This window comes from Microcaecilia unicolor, chromosome 3 (assembly GCF_901765095.1).
Source record: "Microcaecilia unicolor chromosome 3, aMicUni1.1, whole genome shotgun sequence".
Lineage (NCBI taxonomy): Eukaryota > Metazoa > Chordata > Amphibia > Gymnophiona > Siphonopidae > Microcaecilia > Microcaecilia unicolor.
The window spans coordinates 46,956,965-46,963,379 of NC_044033.1; the positions used below are offsets into that span (position 1 = coordinate 46,956,965).

At 43.6% G+C, this 6,415-nt stretch overlaps 1 pseudogene; it reads right to left on the minus strand.

Annotated features, from left to right (window-relative positions):
* Nucleotides 1–3,360, minus strand: part of LOC115465427 — a 40,650-nt pseudogene extending 37,290 nt beyond the window's left edge.
* Between the last annotated feature and the right edge of the window lie 3,055 nt (nucleotides 3,361–6,415).

A 6,415-nucleotide genomic window follows, 5' to 3' on the forward strand; every position in this document is an offset into this window, starting at 1 on the left:
CTCTCGAGAGATGGAACTACTTGCCCCTGTCCTTAATAGGCAGAATCAATTTATTTAAAATGATTATATTCCCAAGGTGGCTCTACATATTGCAGGTATTGCCACTACATATACTGGGTAAAGACATCAGAAAGTTAAATAGAATAACCCGGAAGTTCCTGTGGGGGGGGAAGAAATCAAAAGTTCGTTTTGAATATCTGTATGATGGCTGGGTGCAGGGGGGAGTGGGATTACCCTGTATAAAACGATACAATCAAGCATGCCTGTTGCGACATCTTAGGGATTGGCTGCTTAATACAAACCAGTATACGCCGACTAGATGGGAGGGAACACTATTTGAGCCCTGGCACTTGAATTTCATATTGCAGGCCAAAACAAAAAATTTACCATTAAACTTTCAGAAAAGCATATTGCTACTGCCAATGAGAAGCATTTGTCAATCGCTCATGCAGATGTGGAAGCAAAACCCCAATGTTAGCGATCAACTTCCACTAAGAGGTAATGGGGACTTTCCACCGGGAATGGAGAAAGGTATATTTGAAAGGTGGTCGAGGGCGGGGATTACCTTGCTCGAACACCTAGTAAATGAGGAGGGAGGGTTGTATGGCTTCCAGGATCTGCAGCAGAGATTGTCTTTAGCCAACCAGGATTATTACTCATATAGACAACTACATCATTACTGGTGCAGTATGGACCAAGAAGCACTAGGCACAAAGCTTGTTTGCAGGCTTTGTGAATTTTTAAGGGGAGATGCGCACGGGCAGGTATCAATATCGAGTTTACATAGAGCTTTAGTATCACTGAGTCCCCCCCGTATCTACGAGATACTTAAAGAGGCATGGAGCAAAGATCTGGGATACAAATTGAAAGGAATACATTTTGCAAAATTGATAAAAGATATACCAAAACAAGTAGGTGGGGCAGAGTTACAGGAGAGTCAATTTAGGGTAATACACAGGGGATACATAACACAAAAACAAGCAGCAAGAGCGGGTTGGATAGGCGAAGCTCAATGCTCCAAGTGTAATAGAGAAAGTAATACCTTTTTGCATGCATTCTGGAGATGTGTTCGAATAAAACTATTTTGGAGAGCGATACAGAACTATCTTGAACATCTCATAGGGCAAAGATTACTCCCCTCTTGGAGAGGAGTGTTGTTGAACAAGAGGGATGCGTATGGGATATCAGACAGACATATAGAGCAATTTTTATGTAAGGCATATGCAGTGGGGAAAAAATGCATACTTAGACACTGGATGCAAGAAGATCCACCCTCCTTTTGGTACTGGAGAAATAGGATGCATGAATTAATGCTTTGGGAGGCTAGGATGGCTTATGGTACTCCAAAGAAAAGAAAGGAGTTTATTAATATATGGAGTAAGTATTTGCAAAACATCTCCCACAAAGCACGAAGTGCGGTGCTAAATAGACTTGGAATGCCTTAGCAAATGGGGTGTTCAGGAGATAAGCACTCCAGGTTGTAAATGGGTATAGTCCTGTAATAGATATTGGGAAAGACTAGACGCTATGAAGTAAGAAGATTATTGTGAAGATGTTAACCTGGGGGTTGGGGGGGGGGGGGAGAAAATGATGATAGAAAATATTGATGATGCAGTTACGATGTATGTACGCAACAGTGACCTGTTCTTAGGTTAACGAAGTGTTTGAATTTATGGATTATGTTTACAATGTTTATTGTCATCAATAAAAACCGTTGAAATAAAAAAAAAACAGTGTTGTAGAGTAACTAAGTAAATGTAACTAGTTACTGTACTTAAGTGAAAGTTTTGTTACTTTTACTTATACAGGAAATATTTGTTAATTTTACCGAAGTAATAATTTTACTAATTTTTTCTACTTTTACCTAGTTACTTCTGATGCTTCCAGTTAAAAGTAAAAAGTAAAAGTGGCAGAGAGACCTAAATGATGATTCCTCAGTAAACCAAATAAAACAGCAAAACCTGAAACAGGATTTTGCTATTACAAACCTCGTCACACACACAGTGGATCCTCTCATCTTAAATTTTGGTGTTCAGGGAATACAGCCTATGAGAACAGTAGAGGAGTTGCCTGATTGGCTGGAGACTAGTAACCACTTCAACAAACAGAACAGTGACCAGTTGGGTCACTTTGAAGCGGAGATGAGGCTGAAGCTGGTTGCAATTCTTGGTGAACAGACATATGTTTCTATCCCAACAGACTGCTGGTCATCCCCCACTGGATTTTTTAACCTGCTTGTCTGGCCTTAAGACCGAAGACTTTGACATTTGACATTCTTGCATCAGTTCTTGAAGATATACAAACAGAGTTTGCCATCAGATGAAAAATAATTAGGCCAATAACAGACAATGATTTCAACTTTGTGAAAGCCTTTTCTATAATTGGACAGTATGACAATGATGACAAAGATGAAGATGCAAATGATGAATAAGTACTGCTAGTAATCCAGATGAGAACGACAATGATGATGATAAAGCATCCTTTGCTATAAGGAAGTCAAGTGTTTCAGACCTAGTTAAAAGGCATCAGTAATATTGCGGCCTGGCCTGATTTGAAAGAACTTTTTATCAGCCTGAACAATCCACTTCCTGATAGTGAAGTTGTTGAACACCTTTCTAAGTGTGGTGGATTAAAGACTCACAAGTGCATTCGCATGAGTGACAGTCATGATCAACATTTTTACTAAATGCAAAGTAGATTGAATTGTAAAACAATAAAATTATTGTGATAAAAATGTTAACAATAATTGCATTCATAGTAGTTTCAGTACATTTACTCAAAATGTATTATATTAGGCAATAACCTTTTTACTTTCACTTATGCACATTTTTAAAGTGTTTTTTATTGTATTTTTACATTCACATAGGTCGCTATGGAACTTTGTAAGTCTAAGTGCTTTGAAAATGAGCCTCCACAAATTCTTCAGGCAGGATATTTAAATCACTTCTATGAGGATAAAGCCTTCTACCAACAACACTAGGTTCACTCTAAAACAGACCATCAAGGAAAGAGAAGGGAAGGCTAGCTGCACTACACAATAAAAAGTTTTCCTTTTCAGCTGGTACGCTGTATAAAAGAGGAACGAGAAGAATTTTGTACCTGATCAGAAACCAGAGCAGACATTTTCTTCCTGGTTTCCCTCTGGATCCTGCAGTTGCAGGGAGGATTCGGGCCAGAGAGTTCCCTGTTTCTGGAAAGATGAATAAGGCAGGAACTGATTCCTGAGTCTCATATAAAGTCCTTCCTCTCCCTCTCTGCAGGTCTAGGACAGAAGCTTGAAGGGATTTCCAGTCCTGGGAAGCTAGAAAGTTTCAGTCTTCTTCACTCCTGACACTTTTTTACTCTTTGCAGCCCTGCAGATGCTACAAAAACCAGCAGAGCATGCTCACTTGCTCAGACCTCTTCACCCCTCCCCCTTGCTGACAACATCCTGGTCTATCCCATCTCTCTTAAGGTGGATTTCTAGAGATAGCAAACACAGGCAGCAGATCCAACACTGGAAGAATAAATCAGGAACTGATTCAGACCCAGATGCACAAGGTCCCTGTAAAGAATCACTCTCTATTTGCACCTTGGTAAAAATTACTGATTTGAAAATTCAGAGAAATTCCCAAAGTGAATCGCATGCAAATGAGCTTCCAAAAGCAGCAAGCAGCTCAATACGTGGGAAGTCAGTCTGGCTCTTCCTTCTTGGAGATGCCATCAGCATTACCATGTTCACTGCCTTTCTGGTTCTGTATGGTGAAGTTGTACATTTTCAGGGACAGGCTCCACCAGAGTAGCTTCCCATTCTCTCCTGAGATCCTCTTCAGCCAGACCAATGGATTGTGATCTGTGATTACAGTAAAGTCTCGCCCATACACAGTGGCGTACCAAGGGGGGGGGGGGGCGGTGGGGGTGGGCTGCCCCGGGTCCACGCCGCTGGGGGGGTGCCGCGCGCCTCTCGGCTCTTCGATTTCATGCTCTCTTTGCCCCGGAACAGGTTCCTGTTCCGGGGCAGAGGGAGCATGAAAATGAAGAGCCGGCAGGCGCACGGCACCCCCCCTCCAGCGGCGTGCACCGGGGGGGGGGGTTCTTTCGCCCGGGGGGGCGTCGCGCTGTTCCGGGGGGCGCTGCACCCGGGGGGGGGGGGGGCGGGGCGCATCGGCGATCCGCCCCGGGTGTCAGCCCCCCTAGGAATGCCACTGCCCATACAGATATGGTTGTAACTTCTTGAAGGCCCACACTAAGGCCAGGCACTCTTTTTCAATAGTGGCATAGGCTACCTCTCCGTCAAGGAGTTTGCAACAATGGGGTGCTCCTCCCCTCTGCTATTCACTTGACTTGAAACAGCCCCAATTCCATATGCCGAGGCATCAGTCTTCACCACAAATCTTTCCTGGTAATCAGGTGCAGCCAGTACTGGATCGGTAGCTAATACTGTATTTAATGCCTGGAAGGCCGCTTCACACTCTGGCAACCAGATAACTATTTGGTATAGTCTCTTTTTAGTCAGGTCAGTTAGGGGCTCGGCTATAGTGCTGTAGTGAGGCACAAACTTCCTATAATACCCCGCTGTTCCAAGGCAGGCCAACACTTGCTTTTTAATTTGAGGAGTGGGCCAGTCTTGTATAGCTTCCACCTTAGCTGGTTCAGGCTTCAGCTGTCCACCTCCCACTCTGTGCCCTAAATATTGCACTTCTGCCATCCCCAACTGACATTTGCTGGGTTTTATAGTCAGGCGGGCCTCCCTGATCCGGTCCAGTACTCCACTCGAATGGATCAGTTGGTTATCCCAAGTCTGACTGTACACAGCAATATCATCAAGATAAGCCCTAGCATGCTCCTGGAGTCCATTTAACAGACGATTCACTAAGGACTGAAATGTATCAGGGGCATTTTTCATTCCAAAAGGCATTACAGTAAACTCATACAGACCAAATGGGGTAATAAATGCTGATCGCTCCTGAGCAGCAGCTGTTAGGGGGATCTGCCAGTAACCTCGACTAAGGTCCATTGTAGTCAGGTACTGGGCCACAGCTAAGTGGTCTAGTAACTCATCCATCCGGGGCATCGGATAGGTGTCAGATACAGTACAATCATTAAGTCTCCTGTAATCCAAGCAGAAGCAGGTTGTGCTATCTTTTTTGGGAACGAGAACTACAGGAGAAGCCCAAGGATTATGAGACTTCTTTATAACACCTAGGGCTAACATCTCATCAATCTCCTGCTTCATATTTCTCCCCACCTCAGCAGATATTCGATAGGGACCCTGAATCAGTGGGTCATGGCCACCCTGGCCACCCGTGTTTACATTTTGATTAGCCAAATGCGTAAGTCCTGGTTTAGTGGAAAACACATCAGCTAAAATACTGCTTCTAACTGCTTTCTTTGGATGGGAGTTAATTGCTCTCCAGTTACAATTTGTTGTATAGATCCCTCTGGTAAGGTCTCTGCTGTCAGGTATGGGCTCACTATCCTGACACTCTTCTGGTAGGCTGCACACAGCCAGTACCATAGCTGTGCGATTTGAATAGGCCTTTAACATATTTACATGAAAAATTATGCTGCTTTCTGTCAAGAGTCCATAGATAAAACGTAGTTTGTATCATTCAGGCACCTTATGACCTTGTAAGGTCCCACCCAAATAGCCTGAAGTTTATTTTGACGAACTGGGACTAAAATAAGTATCTGCTGGCTCTCATAATACTCTCTATTTTGGGCCTTACAATCATACCTGGTCTTTTGCTTAGTCTGGGCTGCCTGCAAGTTATCTCTGATGAAGCCCACAAGTTCTTCTAATCTCTGCCTTATATTATCTACATATTCAATTACAGGGGTCAGAGGTATCAACTTACCCCTCCCAATGTTCTCTTATTAGGTGAAGGGGCCCTCTCACCCTCCAGTCATAAAGCAACTCAAATGGGGAGAACCCTGTAGACTCCTGAGGTACTTCTCTGTAAGCAAACAGTAGGTAGGGCAAGTATTTCTCCCAGTCATGGTCTCCTGTTTCTATGAAATGCTTTAACATGTGCTTTAATGTACCATTAAATCTCTCCACCAACCCATTAGTTTCAGGGTGATATGGTGTGGTACGTACAGATTTCACTCCACAGTGTACCCACAGATTTTGGATCAGCTCAGACATAAATTGTGTCCCTTGGTTTGAGAGTATTTCTTGTGGATATCCTACCCGGGAAAATATTTCCAGCAGGGCAGTGGCAATTTTCTCTGATTCTATAGAGGATAAGGCTACCACTTCAGGATATCTGGTAGCAAAGTCCACCACTGTCAATATATATCTTTTCCCAGTCTGGCTAGGGACAGCTAGAGGCCCCACTATAATCCACAGCTATTCAATCAAAGGGCTCACTGATAATGGGTAAAGGTTTCAGGGGAGCTCGGGGGTGATCTTGGGTCTCACCTACTCTTTGGA